This window comes from Enhydra lutris, unplaced genomic scaffold (assembly GCF_002288905.1).
Source record: "Enhydra lutris kenyoni isolate GAN:26980312 unplaced genomic scaffold, ASM228890v2 scaffoldscaffold6, whole genome shotgun sequence".
Taxonomy (NCBI): domain Eukaryota; kingdom Metazoa; phylum Chordata; class Mammalia; order Carnivora; family Mustelidae; genus Enhydra; species Enhydra lutris.
Genome location: NW_019154090.1, coordinates 20502945 through 20519459, shown reverse-complemented (window position 1 = coordinate 20519459; position 16515 = coordinate 20502945).

The window sequence follows — 16515 nt, the reverse complement described above, 5'->3', positions numbered from 1 at the left end:
GGTTCTCCCTCTTGCCCTTCTGCTGAATGCTTATGTACATCCCTAAACCTCACTCTGCTTTTTTGCTTGCTGTCACTGAGGGATGTATGCAAAGGGTTATATCTACCCCATATCTTAATGTTATTATGGATGCCATTGATGTCATTGTGGATGACCACCCAACATCCTGGAGTTGACCTCTCAGCTCCAGTTCCCTCTACACCCCTCACCCTTTCTGTTTGGACCCAAAGATATATACTAGACTTTGTCATCACCCATGACCTTCCTGTCTTTGAAACATTAAACTTTCTTATGACAGTCTCCCATGCTCTTGGTTCTCTAATTCCACTCTGCCTTCTCTCTGACATCACTAAGATCTTCAGTTTCTTACCACATCCCCCCCCCCTTTTTTTTTAACCAACATACCTGGCCCCTGCTTGCAAGATAGCTTTTCTACCTGGTTAAAATCCCTTGATTCATCATATGGAATATATTTCTATCAATGGCTCTCTTGTTCTTCTGCCATCCTTCATTTATTCATGCACTCATTCATTTATTTGTTTTTCCAACACATTGTTATTGAGCATCTAATATGCTGAGGCACAGAACTAGGTTCTAGAGAGACGATGGTAAGTAAATAGACATTCATTCTCCTCTAGAGTCCCCAAATTTTAATCCAATCTAATTCATTCTTGGCTTTTATGTTTGGGTTGCTGAGTGTTCCTAAAAATTTCTGGTTTCCAACATTCTCTGGACCCTCATTGTTGCCAGGGGTCTTTCTATATGCTTTTCACATTCCTTTTCCTGTTCCCCAGGGACTATCTCAACTGTTAACCTCATTCTTAAGCTTCTACTATGAAAACTTTCCTGAATCTCTCTGACTTGATGAACTTGTTTTCTGAATCTCTGCAAACAAATAAACAAACCAGAGGTCTGTGAATTCTGAATAATGAGGTTACACTGTATGTGATGTAAGAACGGAAGAGACCATCCCCCACGATGTGTGGATTTTAATCTTGTCTATATTGTAGTCTTGCTGAGCAATCTCAGATGCTGCTACATTGAATCAGTGGTTCTAGATATTTTAGTGTCCTCACTCCATCAGAAATTGTGCTGAAGCTTTGGACCCTCCCGGGAGGAGTACCCTTGCAAATGCATTCCACCAACAATTTCAAAAAGTTCACAGACTCCACAAAGCCCCGTGAAGGGGGACATTGTCAACTTTCTGGCCTAAGAATTGGTGATCTTATGTTGCCTTCAGCCAATACACTAACCCTGCCCCACATCAGGGGGCAGTGGGTAAGAGGAGGGTTCGAGAATCCAATCAGAGCAACAGAGATATGAGTGAAGACAGAGCAGGCATTGTTTACTCTTTCCAGGGGGCGTAATGGTGTAAAAGAATCTCTCTTCCTTTGTGAGTTCCCAAGAATGCTAAACTGGAAAATGTGAGTGTATTACCTATTGCTAGGTAAAAATAAATTACTTCAAACTTAGCAGTTTCAAACAACATATATTTATTACCTCTCATAGTTTCTGTGAGTTAAGAATTCAGGATTAATTTAGCCAAGTGGTTCTGGTTTGAGTCTCTTAAGAGTTTGCAGTCAAGAGGCACCTGGGTGGCTCAGTGGGTTAAAGCCTCTGCCTTCAGCTCAGGTCATGATCTTGGGGTGCTGAGGTCGAGCCCTGTGTCGGGCTCTCTGCTCAGCGGGGAGCCTCTTCTCCCTCTCTCTCTGCCTGCTCTCTCCCTACTTGTGATCTCTCTCTGTCAAATAAATAAATAAAATATTAAAAAAAAAAAAGAGTTTGCAGTCAAGAAGTCAGCTGTCGTCCAAGGGCTTGGCTGGACCTGAGCATCCACTTCTAAGGGGATTTACTCACCTGGACAACAGGTTGGCCCTGCCTATTAGTGAAAGGCCCCAATCCCTCCCCACATGGGCCTCTCCTTAGAGCTGCCCAAGTGTCCTCAGAACATGGTGGCTGGCTTCCTCCACAGGCAGTGATCCAAGAGACAGTGAGGTGGTATCTGTGATGTATTTTCTGACCTAGTCCCATGTCACCATGTCCACAATACCCCATGGGTCGTGCAGGTCAATGCTTTCCAATGTGAGCGGGACCTGCACTGAGGCATGAATTCCAGAAGGCGCTCATCATTGGGGGCCACCTTGGAGGCTGGTTACCACAGTGGGAGGTGCTCCCAAGGGGGGACCCACCATGCTTGCTCAGAAGTTGGGAATTTCTCTGCCATATCTGCCTGTACTTTGGGGAACACCTGTTGATCTTTGACTGTTCATTTCCCTTTCTTTCCAGCTCCATGAGGCTAGCTAGTACAGTGTGCTTTTCTTCTGTTACAAATGCAGTGTGTAAGTTACCACCACGTTAGGTATATAACAGCCAACCCTTATGAAACCGTCACTACATGCTGCACGCGGCCCTGGGCACCATACATTTATTACCTCATTTAACCATTAAAAAGACCTATGAGGCAAAAGCTATCATAGCCCCCAGTTTACAAATGAGAAAACCGAGATAATCAAAAGCGAAGTAACTTCCCCAATGCCATGTGGTTACCAAGTGTCAAAGCAAGGTTTTGAACCGAGGCAATCTAGGGATTAGGTGCTCTTGACTTTCATCATGGACCACCAGCAGAGGGGGGCGTAGGTGGCTTGGGCTGTGGGAGTTCCCACGTTCTGTGGGAGCATTTAGAGTGGGCCAGTGAAGGGAAGCTGGGGAGCACAGGCATGTAAGGACAAAGGAAGCCCTCGGGAAGGAAGAGACAAGCAAAGAGGCAGGAAAAGAAGCAGGCGCTAGGTGAACACTGGGAATTAGACATGGGAGGAGAGAATTTGGCCAAAAGTTTCACAGGCCACCAGGTGGTTGAGGAGAATGAAGATGACATTGGAGTCCTTTGAGGAAGCAGTTGGGGACAGCGGTGAGTGGTGGCTGGACTACAGTGGGTCCGGGGTGCATGCATGTGAAGCAGCAGGTGTAGACTAGTCGTAGGAAGGGCTGGCTGTGAATCAAGGGGAGATCATGGCGAGTGCAGGGAGAGAGAGCAGGGTCATCCCAGGGCAATAGGAGGGATCCAGGACAGACCCCTCCCTCCTGAGCCCCCCCCTCCGCCACCCTGACTATTACCCAGGCCAAGCAGAATGGAATCTGCCTGGCAAAGACTTGTTCTCAGTCCCAGAAAGAAACCCCTATCCCAGGGAATGCCAAGTGAGGCCTGAAGACATAAATATTTGCTCGGCTTCTGCCCTTCTTGTTCAAATAGGGCATTGCTTTGGGGATGGAGGCTGGCTGCCTAGCAAGGCAGTGAGAAATCAGCAAGGGCGGAGGGGCACGAAGGAGCAGCCATTGCTCTTGGGGCCGCTACTGAATCCCCCAGGCTCCGGAGCTCCTGGAATCCATTAGCTCATCAAAGCAGCTAAATAACACCCCTGCTCCTTTACCAGACATCTGTTCAAACAAAGCCAACCTTTCCCCTTCCGGCCAGTCTCCACTGCAAACCCCGTGCTCCATCTGCCTGTGGCTGATCTGTTGGTTTGGGCTGTGTGTAGCGCCTGTCTATATCTCCAGCTGTAACATGCTGTGTTATTTCAACAGGGTATGTTGTTATGTTACGACCATGACCGTGACATGGGCTTCTCTGGGGCTGTGCCCTGTGTGGGTTTCTTTTTGCCAGTATTTGAGAGTCTGTGTGTGCTAGCTACTGCAAACTGAGTTACTGTGTGTGTGTGTCTGTGTGTGTGCACACACACACAAAACCGTCTTGCTGTGCAACTTTATTGTATGATGTGTGGTTATGTCCCCATAAGATTCAAGTGTTTTTTTTATGTGCAGTGACAATTCGTGTGCCGGATGTTGAGATGGAATGTCCCTGCGTGTGTTTGGGTGGTGCACCGTAAGACGTCTCTTCTGCTTGCACACGTACTGTAAGACTGTCCCTGAGCCCGTACGTAGCTACGCTGTGCCATCTGGTCACATACAAATGTACTTGAACAATGCTGTGACTGCATGTAACTCTGTGAACTGGGTGTTGGGCTACATCCTGTGAGGTCAGGTTGCCACCATGAGACAGTGTTTTTGTAGGATGCTTTATTGAGATTGCTGGTGCGAACAGAAGGATTGAAATCTCTGATTTCCCTTCCCAGTGGACCAGGGACCGCCCCGAGGAGCAGATGGCCCAATGTGGCTGATGTGAATGGATGCTCAACAGGGTGGGGCACCTCCTCTCCTCAACTGTTGGGTATAAGTCCAAGCCCCAAATCCTGGGAAGGATCAGGCAACAGCAAAGGCAACACCCAAGAGGCAGCCAACCCAGTAGCTGAATGAGGGAAAAAAGAATCTGGGGACAAGCCAGGCAGTCAGACAATGGCCACCAAACCCTAGGAGGCAGTGGCCAGGGTTTGGGGGGAAGGGCAGGGCCCGAAGATTCTGGAACTGACCAGCAAATCCGTTGCTGCCGTGATGAAGTGGCGTTAGACTAGGAAGTTCTACACACAGCAGAATCGCTTAGGATATTTATTTCCAAAGGTTCTGATTCAGGAAGCCTGGCAGGGTCCTGGTGTCTACATTTTTTTTAAAATATTTTATTTATTTATTTGACAGACAGAGATCATAAGTAGATAGAGAGGCAGGCAGAGAGAAAGGAAGGGAAGCAGTCTCCCCGCTGAGCAGAGAGCCTGATGCGGGACTCAATCCCAGGACCCTGGGATCATGACCTGAGCTGAAGGCAGAGGCTTTAACCCACTGAGCCACCCAGGCGCCCCTGGTGTCTACATTTTTAACAAGAATCCTGGATAGTCAGGACTACACTTTAAGAAACCCTGGATTCCAGGAACCCTAGGAAAAGATGCTGAGAACATGAAGTACAGAAAGGATCTAGAGGGGAGGAGGAGGAAAGCAAGAGGAGACAAGAAGGGAGGGGTGGAGAGCTGAAAACCATGGCTTAGCAGGTGTCCTTGGTCCCTGCGTCTATCTCCCAAGCCCTTCCCTGGTCCAGTCTGTGCCTAGTCCCATGGGCTTTTCACCTGAGCCTGTGCACTGGGCAGCCCTCAACCCAGGATGCACCAGACTGTCTCCTTTATCCCTCAAGTGGTACAGTCAGGCGAGTTATTCTCTGTCTCCTAGAGGTCCCCAGTGAGATTGAACTGCATTGTCCACAGCAAAACCTGCTCACTGACCACCTCTCCCCTTTCTTCAGGGCTCTTTTCCCTTCCCACTGTCTCTTGTTCTGTGGGTGCTTCCTGGAATCACTTGCCATGTAAACTACTAACACCCACATTCCTTAACTCAGGGTTGGCTTCTTAGGGATTTCAACCTAAGACAGGGGAGGGGAAGAAACCCCAGAGTTCCTCAGCATGAAGAATCAAGGGGTGCCAGGTGGGAGAGGGGGAGGGGGAGGGGAGTCCCTGGCTTCCTCTACCACCTACATTTGAGACCCTACCCTGCTTTTGAAGGGACCCAAAGCTGCCCCCTCATGAATGAGTGATGATCAGCCCTGCTGAGGAATGAGTGAAGGTTCTCTCAGTGTAGCAGCTTCCTTCTGGTCTTTGATGTGCCTGATCAATTTGATGGCTCCTTGAAAATCTCTACTTCCCAAAAGTTGTTGCTGAGGCCACAGGTTGTGACACCCCAGCAGTTCCAATCAAGGGCACCTTCCAGGGCCACTCTCTTAGCCCCTGGCCTGGGGAGGCAGCATCGGGCCTGGCAGGATCTGCTGATCGAGATCTGGCTTCTTTCCAGCTCCATCTGGATGGCATTCCTCCACACGACAGTTTGGAAGCCGTGTCCATATTCTCAGATGCTGCTGCTCTTTGGTAAACCCAGACTGTCTCCCTTGGGCAGCCCCACCATCTGCCTTGGCAATTTCCTGCAGGAATGTACTGCGTGAAGAGACCCCCACCCCACTGATGAGACCCAGCTGCCCAAAGGTCAGTCCCTCTGCATAGAGTGTTTGGGCTTTGTTCTGGGGTCAATTCAATGCCCAGTACTTCTTAGTATACATGGTACCTTTCCAGCCTTTCCCCAGTGCTGGAAAATGGGGGCTCAGGGTGTGACCTGCAGGTCCATGGGTCTTCTCTGGAAGAACAAGTATGTTTCCTTGTGAATGCCACCTGATGAACAGCTGGCTGCCCAGGGCACCATGGTGAGACAGAGTCCGAAGCTGTGTCTGGGCTCAAAAGAAGGTGGTGAAGGGGATTGCTGATGGCCTGGAATGGGAAATGCTAGAAGGCTGTTGATGCCCTGTCCTTCCTTTCCTCTGCCACCTCCAAGCTCATGTCCAGCTTTAGTGGCTGGTTTCTGGGCCTGCGAGCGGTTTCCCATCTCTTGACCAAAAAGCCAACTCCAAGCTGAAGATGGAGGGTGAGATATCCATCAACCAGCAGTGGTTGGGCAGAGGGGTGCCAACTGTAGACTCCCAGACTACCTCACTCTGGTCATCTGCTTTGAGCTTGCTGCCAGTTCTTCAGCCCAGAAGCACTCCAGGCCTCAAGCACATAGCAGCTTCCTGGAGGCTCTTTAATTCTCCTCTTGTGTTCAAGCCAAGCTCCCAACAGTTGATGCAGGAAGGACTCCCATAGCTCTGGCTTTGACTGGATAAACTCACCCTGGTACCCTCTGGGCCCATGTCTGGTTTCTACTTTGAGGTCCTGAGTTTGCTTCTAATACCAGAGGTGTTACTTAACCTGGAGCATCCACCTCCAACCCAGGGGAGGTGAAAAAAGCATGACCAGGACATACATGGTCCCCTCCTATACCCAGAGCAGACATCACTAGCTGATCAGATAACCCTTCCCACTGAGGACACACTAAGCTTCAGAGTCCAGGGCTCCTGCAAACCACTGCCAAATGGTTGGAAAATCCATTTGCCTTCAAGGAAAGGTCTTTGGGCCCAGGGAACAGCAATGACAATGATGATGCTGATGACGATGATGGTGATAACAATGATGGTGATGGTGGTGATGGTGATGATGGTGATGGTGATGATGGTGATGAAGATGATGGTGATAACAATGATGGTGATGATGGTGATGATGATGATGGTGATGATGATGGTGATGGTGGTGATGGTGATGATGATGTTGATGGTAATGATGATTTTGGTGGTGATGACGATGATGGCGGTGATGATCTTATTCACAGACATTCATTGTGGCTTGAGGCTTACAAAGTACTATCAGCAGCTTTACTTCCATAGCTTACCCCTTCAATCTTCGGAGATAGGTCATTGTTTTATTCAGGATTCTTTTTTTAAGATTTTGTTTATTTATTATTTAACAGAGAGAGACACAGCAAGAGAGGGAACACAAGCAAGGGGAGTGGGAGAGGGAGAAGCAGGTTTCCTGCTCAGCAGGGAGCCCGACTGGGGCCTGATCCCAGGACCCTGAGATCATGACCTGAACTGAAGGCAGACACTTAATGACTGAGACACCCAGGTACCCCTATTCAGGATTCTTTAGGTTGTCACTACCAGAGGGTTTTTTTTTTTTTTTCCCTCCAACATGCTTGGAAAAAAGCTCCACAGAGAATGCTGATGTCTAGGCCCGGATCAGGGTCCACAGGGTGGACCAATATTGTTTGTACTGAGAAGGATGATTCTGAAATGGGGAGGAAAGCAGGTAATTCTCCAAAAGATGGATACTGGAGGTACAAAGAGCACAGGTCCACAGGAGCAAGATTGTCAACCCCCACCCCATTTCCCAGAGGAGGACATGGATGCTCAGATGGCAGATGCCTTGCCCAAAGTCACGTGGACAGAGGGTAGAAGCACCAGTATGAAAACCCAGGGTCTTAAACCTCTGAATCCAGGATGCTTTTTCCTTCACTCCTCACAGGTTAAAGTGAAGTGACTCTTACTACCTTCAAGAAACTCCCCAGACACAGTATAGCCTGAGGCCACCTTTTGTCTCGTTGGCCAGGACCACAAATGGACAGAAGGTGCCTCTAGTCTGTCATGATCCCTCCCCACATGGCTGGGCGTGGATTTGGAGGGGATGGTTGGGGCAGGATGAGCAGGGACACTTCCCAACAGTCGCATACCCCTGGCCCAGGTGGAGCCGTCCTGCCTCCCCCATCCAGGAGGCAGCAGGCAGCCAAATAGGCAATTAATTACTGCCTGGCGGCTGCAGGCTCCCCTTCCCACTCTGTTCAGCCAAGTGTGTAATGGAAATGGGACTAGAACAGACTCCCCTGCCCAGAGGGACCCTGATCTGCTCAGCAGAGGATGAGCTCCGGGGAGCCAGGGAAGGGGCTGGGACACAGAGGTGAGTTTATTAAAGCAATGAGCTTCTCCTGATTCCTCCTTCCTCCCTGTCTCGGGCTCTCAGCTGCAGGCACAACCTTCTTAGGGCCCTGCTCAGAAGCGGTCCATTCCTGGCAGCCTGAATACAGGACTGTTGCTAGTATTAGTCTCTGATAATACTACCTGCAGTATATTGAGTGATGTCCTACATCCTTTACAAGCATTCTCTCTTCAAATGTTCAAGAAAGTCTTTAATGGAATTTTTTAATCCCTCTTTTACAGCTGGGATATCCCTGTTTTATAGCTAAGAAAGGTTGAGGTCCAGAGAAGTGAAGTGAGCTCTCGAGGGGCAGGGATATTGTCATGGTTAGAGCACAGGCTCCAGAGGGCTGACCCATTCTTGTCCCTCACTACTCATTTGTCCTGGGCCAGTGACTCACCCTCTCTGTGCCTCATCTACGAAGGGGTGATGATGGTCACACCTGCCTCATAGGGTTGCTAGGACAGCACTTGAGGGGAAGCATTTAATAAATGGGGGCTGCGTGGCTTGAGAAGGTAGACGCTCTTATACCTTGTTCTGGGCAAACTTTAAAACAGCAAATACATTAGATGCACAGTGTGGGCTGTAATACATGTATGACAGACACGAGAAACTCAAGAATTTGTCATTCACAAGATTTCAGGGATGTTCTGAATCTTCTCTCTGACTTGTTTATTATCACTCACCAGCCAACCCCTCACTTGGCTCTCATTTCCTGCGCTTTATACTAAGAACATAATGGGAATTTTTGTCTGTTCCCAGATGAGCTACATAAATTCTTTTTTTAAAAATATTTTATTTATTTGACAGAGAGAGAAAGAGAGCACAAGCAAGGGGAGTGTCAGGCAGAGGGAGAGGGAGAAGCAGGCTCCCCGCTGAGCAGGAACCCTCCCCTGCCCCACCATGTGGGGCTTTTTCCCAGGACCCCGGGGATCATGATCTGAGCTAAAGGCAGATGCTTAACACACTGAGCCACCAAGGTGCCCCCAGCCACGTAAATTCTGATGGTGAATTTGCTTTTAGTAAACTTCTACACACATTCCTGCTACAGATTCTTAGAAATCGCCGAACCTGGTTGACAAATGATTGCTCCAGAGCAAGGGAAATTGGCTCCCATGGATGTCCAGATGGGCAGCCTGGCGAGCCCAGGGCCATGGTTCAGTCAAGGGAAGAAAAGACCAAAGCCCAGTCCAGATCAACGCTCATAGAGAGAAGTCACACACAACTGAAGTGAGCCAGGGATTGTCCCATCCTGCCATGCACGGCTTGCTGGGGGTGTCCTGGCTTCCTCAGGCTGGGAGCCCTGGGATGGGAGGGGGGCGTTGAGAGCACTCGCTCAAGTCACCCCAGCACCCGGCATGAGGCCCAGCACTGAGCAGGCAGTCCGTGAATGCCGAATAAGGGAACAAATGGATGAATGGAAAAAAGAATGAATGGCATATCTATTCAGGGGAAGCTGTAAAGTGTCAAGAAAAGAGGGAAGAAGAAATGATTCAACAATGTTGTCTATTCTCGGCTCCTTTAGAATACTGCATAATCTCTATATTCTGATATGAAAGCTCTCCAAAGACAAATTAGATGAAAAAAACCAATGCACACAACAGAATGTAGAATATGTTCCTTCTGTGCTTCATAAAGGGGAAGAAGGGGGCACCTGGGTGGCTCAGTAAGTTAAAGCCTCTGCCTTTGGCTCAGGTCATGACCCCAGGGTCCTGGGATCGAGCCCCACATCAGACTCTCTGCTCGGTGGGGAGTCTGCATCCCCTCCTCTCTCTGTCTGCCTCTCTGCCTACTTGTGATCTCAGTCTGTCAAATAAGTAAATAAAATCTTAAAAAAAGGGGGGGGGAAGACAATAAGAACACATATTTGTACTTGTTTATATACTTGTACATGTTGTACAGGCAAATGGAAGGGGATTTAGGAAACCAGTAACAGTGGTTTGGGAGAATTGGAAAGTGGGTAGGTGGGTGACAGGATCTTCAGGGGCACTTTTCATTATATATGTACACATATATGTATATATACACACAAGCATACATGTATACACACAATACATATATACATATATATAACGCATATAACACTTATATATCCATTTCTTTCTGAGCCACGTGGAAAAAAATCAAGGAAAAGAAAAAGAAAAAAAGAAAATTTCTGCTCCAAGAAAACACAAGAGTCACCCCTTGCTTCACATCAGGGGAGGCAAGCGATGCCTAGTTTTCTTCTCAAGGACTTCGTTTAATTAAGGACTTAGAGATCTCCTAACCTATTGATCTTGGACCAGAAAGCATTAGGTGAATTCCCAGGAGCTCCAGGCTTTCTGAAATCATTTCCCTACACTCCACATCTCTCTTGTAGCCTCCTCTCCCTTCCGTGTCTGTGGAGGGGTGGCGCTGGTGGCAGCCTCTGGGGCAACAGGTGGCAGGAAAGAATTCTTGGGGGGCCCAGAGGCCTCCTCCTGGTGAGGAGGAAGGGGAGAAGTGCAAAACCTGAATACAAGAGGCCCAGGAGCAAAAAGAAGGAAGCTTTGTTCCCGCCTTCACTGCACGCCTCCCCACACCCACCTGCTGGACTCAGGAAAGATCTACCAGCCGTGGAATTAGGGCTGGGGCAGTCCTGGGTGGGCATCCTCTCCTGGATCTCCAGGGGCAGGGAACACTCTGCTGATGTCAGGGCTACATTTATAATAGTCCAATGTGGAAGTAGCACAAATGCTTTATTTTTTTTTTAAAGATTTTCTTTATTTATTTATTTGACAGAGATCACAAGTAGGCAGAGAGGCAGGCAGAGAGAGACAGGGGGAAGCAGGCTCCCTGCTGAGCAGAGAGCCCAATGCAGGGCTCCATCCCAGGACCCTGAGATCATGACCTGAGCAGAAGGCAGAGGCTTAACTCACTGAGCCACCCAGGCACCCATAAATGCTTTCTTTAAAAAATTTTTTTATTATGTTATGTTAGTCACCATACAGTGCATCATTAGTTTTTGATGCATTACTCCATGATTCATTGTTTATGCACAACACCCAGTGCTCCACGAAATCTGCGTCCTCCTTAATACCCATCCCCCCACCCCCACTCCCCTCTAAAACCCTCAGTTTGTTTCTTGGAGTCCACAGTCTCTCACGGTTCCTCTCCCCCTCTGATTAATGCTTCTATGCAGCATTAAGCACTGAAGGCCCCAGAGGCTGAGCCCACCACCACGAGCTGGGAGAAGGGGGGCAGGGGGAGTCTGCAGCACCCATACCTGAGCTCAGATTGATTCAGGAGCTAAAGGAAGGAAGCCAGCAGCTGGGTCTGTCTGTCCCAGGACCAGGATCTTTCCATGTCTATGGGACCTAGACTCGGGGACCTCACGGAGAGAACCTCCTGTCTCAAGAAGTCATGTGGCCTTGGGATTTCTGACAGACAGCCTCTACTAGAAGCCCTTTGGTAAGCACATTCATTTGGCTTTTACATCTTTGCTTGGAGGAGGCCTCCTGACCCTTCAGTGACCTTCAGTGACACTTCATGTTGATGCCACAACCCAGGCTGTGAGTCCCTAAGAGGAAAACCCCAGCCCTGGTCTGCAGCTGGAAGGATCGAAGCCAGCCACAGGAGGTCTCCAGCAGGCTCCCTGAGAGCCCCATCCTTTGAACTGCCCTGGGCTTAGGGCAGTGTTTCAGAGAAGAGTTTGTTACTCCTCAGAACAGACCCACATGGGGTAGCTCCAGCCTCACAGACCCACCTGGAAGGGTCACATCCCTGGAGGCTGAGCAGGGCGCACACTGGTGATTGTGTCGCAACTAACAGCAACCACACCAAGGCTAACCCCAGCTGCCATTTTCTGAGCCCTTCCTAAAAGACACAGGATTTCCCACCCGCTACCCCACCGAAACCTCACATCAACCTCAGGAGGAAGGCTGGCACGTGTGTCCAGCTGCTTGGGAATTTTCAAGCTAAGCATCAAGTCGGCAGCCAGTCCCTCTGTGGTAAGGACCGCTAGGATGTGGTGGACAGAGGAGCTGTGGGCAGTCATGTTTCCCTCAGCATGGAGGGTCAGTCCCAGCACAAAGGCGACCTGCAGAGGACACAGATGTGGGAATCAGAGAGGGCCCTCCACCCCAGCTCTCCTAAGGACCTGATGCTTCCCACCCCTCCTTCCTTACCTGAGACCGCAGCATGCCCCCTCGAACCTAAGATAGGGGCTGAGGTTGAGGATAAATGAGATAACATGTTTAGCCCCTTTGATGGAAAAAATAAGCCCCTGCTAAATGGTGGCTATTATCACTCTGATTATGAGGACATGGACTCCCCCAGAGAGGGGGCCTGTGTCAGGGCCCAGGGGCAGGGTCTGAGAGTGGGGTCGTCCCATGACAGACTTGGGAGCGGAAGAGCACGGTGGAAGGTGCTCCCACATGGGGGGCTGTCCAGGCAAAGGTCTGGGGACTGGCATGGGGAGACGCGGAGGCTGAAGCATACGGCAAGGATGTTTGGGGACTCAGCCCCACCGTCCCTCCTCCAGGCTCTTGGGGGCCAGGGGTGCTTGGCATCCTCATGTGGTCCTGGCTGTCAGCACAGTGGTTTGTCCAGATGCCTGTGAGGAACACTGTCCACGACAGTCTCTGTGCTGAGCCCCAGGATACAAGGACAAGTAAGACACAGTCACACCTGCATGTATGTGCCGAAGGCCAGGGCCAAGTACAGAGGGGTTAGGAATACCCGGGAGGGACAAACCCAGTCTTGGGGAATCAAAGAGGGCTTCCAGGAGGAGGTGACACTGAAACCTAAGAATGCATGATAATTTGAGCTGATATCCGCGAAGGATGTATTATACGCAAGATCTTTTAGATGCTTTATATCCTTTGAGGTAATCCTTTCTGCCACCCCTAGAGGGAGGGCTGATTATCCCCATGAAAAAGATGAGGCTCTGTTCGGCGAAGTGAATCCCCTGGTCACATAGCTACAGAACGGTGGATATTGGATTTGAATTTGGCCCTGCCTGGTTCAAGTGTGGGTTCTGAACCCCAGAAACAAGGCTGAGCAGGGTGGGAAGCAGGTCCCTCCCTGTAGCAGGAGCAAAGAGATCCCACTGACCTGCTGGATAGGTGGCGGCCCAGGCGGGCCTGGGCTCAGAGTTCACAGGGCCTCGTAGACTGTGAGTGCCCATGAGGGCAGCTGGATGGTGGAGAAGACTAGACTTGGCCTTAGACCTCTGCCAGGAGAGCATCAGGCCCATAGAGGAGCCTTCAGTGACTAGGGACGGCAATGGCTAGGCCTGAGGGCAGCTTCCTTCTCAGAGGGCACAGCCTCCTTCTGAGCCCAGCCTTTAGAGCCTTTTGGGAGCTTGGGGCCCCGCACTGGGGGACTGTTTTTCCAGCAGCTGAGGGACTGGTTTTCCAGCAGCCTTCTGAAGACCCTCTTCATCTCGAGTGAGAAAAGAGCTGGTGCTTCTCAGCCAATCACCAAGCCCTCTCCCCCAAATGAGCCATAATGACTCCTGATTGCTCCTTTGTCGCTGGGCTGGCTTTCAATGCCATTTCTATCTGAGGCTGTGGGGAGGAGGAAATGGGGGCCATGCCATGCGGACCAATTTGCTCTGCTGGTTTTCTATTTTAGGATAAATGCGTGTTGTGGAGGGGGGGGAGGGTTGAGCCGCCCCCCCTCCCCCCAGGCTCTCAGATCCAAGTGCCAGGCACAGACTAGTGGAGGTGAAGGTGGAGACTGACAGAACCAGTTCGCACAGTGGGCAGGAGTTCACAGTTTACAAGGCACATCTCTGACCGTGCGGTAGGATCATATCCGTAGGGGATTAATGAGCACCCGAGGCTCAAGGAGGGGTTAGTGTAAACTCACAGATTGTAAAGCGTGGAACCAAGTGAGGTTTCATTCATTATCAGTCCGCCCACACTCACTGGGCACCTACTCTGTGTCAGGCACTGTGCTAGGTGCTAAATATAAACCCAGAGCTTTTCCAATTGTGACAACAACAATTAGAATAGCTAGCTTTGGGCACCCGCGTGGCTCCGAAGTTCTGCCTCCAGCTTGGGTCGTGGTCCCAGGGTCCTGGGGTGGAGTCTGCATCCTTCTCAGGCTCCCTGCTCGCCGGGGAGCCTGCTTCTCCCTCTACCTCTGCCCCTCCCCATGCTTATGCGCCTGCACACACGTGAGCACATGTGCTGATGCGCGCTCTCTCTCTCTCTCAAATAAATAAATAAAATCTTAAAAAAAAAATAACTAGCATTTACTGAACACTTACTATGTGCCAGGTGCTTTACTGCCTACTTATCAGGTTACAGTTCACCCATCTTCCCACCAACGCTGGTGAGGAAGGCTTGACAGGCACTTGCATGGAGAAGAAAGTGTTTCTTTCCCGCTCCATCCTGAAACCTGGCACAGGCCAAAGATGGTTCAGAAATAGGAGCATCTGGAGAGAACAAAGACTGAGGGCCCGAGGAGATAAGAGAGAGTTTCCAAAGGGGAGGAGGCATCTCAGGTGGATGGCCACACAGAGGATTCCAGGAGATCTGATCAAAGAACTCTTTTGGGGGAGCCTGGGTGGCTCAGTGGGTTAAGCCTCTGCCTTTGGCTCAGGTCATGATCTCAGGATCCTGGGATCGAGCTTGCATTGGGCTCTCTGCTCAGCAGGGAGCCTGCTTTCTCCTCTCTCTCTCCCCCTGCCTCTCTGCATACTTGTGATCTCTCTTTCTGTCAAATAAATAAATAAAATCTTAAAAAAAAAAAAAGAACTCCTTCAACCATCAGAAAGAATGAAGTCTTGTCCTTTGCAACCATGTGGACGGAGCTAGAATGTATTAGGCTAAAAGAAATAAGTCAGTTGCTGAAAGACAGATAACCATATAATTTCACTCATATGTGGAATTTAAGAAACAAAACAGATGAACATATGGGAAAGGGGTAAAGAGAAAAAGGAGAGAGGAAAACGAGGCATAAGAGACTCTTAATGCTAGAGAACAAACAGGGTTGATGGAGGGAGGTGGGTGGGGGATGGACTGAATGGGTGATGGGTATTAAGGAGGGTACTTGCTACAATGAGTGCTGGGTATTGTACGGAAGTGGTGAATAATAAATTCTACTCCTGAAATCAATATTACTCTATATGTTAACTAACTAAAGTTTAAATAAAAACTTGAAACACTTAAAAAAAAAAAAGGAACTGTCCTGCAGAGCCTAGGCAAGCTGAGAATAGCACACACACACACACACACACACACACACACACACACACCCAGCCACAGATTGTGTTGAATGAAGTTAATCCTACTTGAAAACATAGTGAAAGCCTCATCCACATCTTCCTCTGGACTCCGTGCGCATTTCTGAGCCGACCAGTATAACAGTGACTGGGTCACCCCTTCTTCCCACTGCCAGGATATAGTTCTAGGACATTTGTTTTTATCTCTGTTTATAGATGGGTAAACTGAGGCTGAGAGATCCTGAATCACCTGCCCAGGGTTACTCAACCAGGAGTGGCAGAGGGGACTCTGAACCAACATCCTCCTTAACAGTCCCTGGACCCATTGGTCCTAAGACCACCGTGGGTGCCCCCATACATAGCAGGCAGGGGAGATCAGCTTCAGCTGGCTATAGAGCAGCAAGTCCCCTCCCCCTCCTCCCACCCCTCCTCCCCATGGCCCAGCTCAGCTCAGAGCTATTAACCAGGTCACGCTGGCTTGTCCCAGTCCAATAGTTCCCTTAATTGCCTTTTTATAGCACGTCGTACAACTGTTCATTACGCTGTCATATTTCCCCTTGAAGGCAGCAGTGGGGAGCCAAAAGGAGGATGGGGACCCGTCCAGGTGGCAGGGGCTGTGTGCGGGGCACCAATGTGCGAAGCTTATTTTCTACTTGGTCAGAATGAATTAAATGCACGCTGCTCACACTTGAGTCATACCGAGCCACTTTGAAAGGGGGGAAAAAATCACAGCCCCTTCCCAACAATTGATGAGTTATCTTTATTACAATTTTACTGAAATGTGTACAAACATAAAGGTAGGTAGAAATCCTTATCCTTTTAGCTCTGTACAACAAGAAAAGCTAAGACAGTGTGCCAATGGGATACAAACAAAGCTACCAAATAAAAAGACTCAAAATAACACAATTAATTTAATGTGATGGATGATGTATGCTGAAATTAAATTGCCACTTGCACAATGAGTATGGTTCGGTATGCTTCAGCATTTAGCCCCCCTCTGGTCTTTTGTCATGAGGCCTATGACAATTACGGCAGTTTGGTCATCCAGGAGACTCAGAA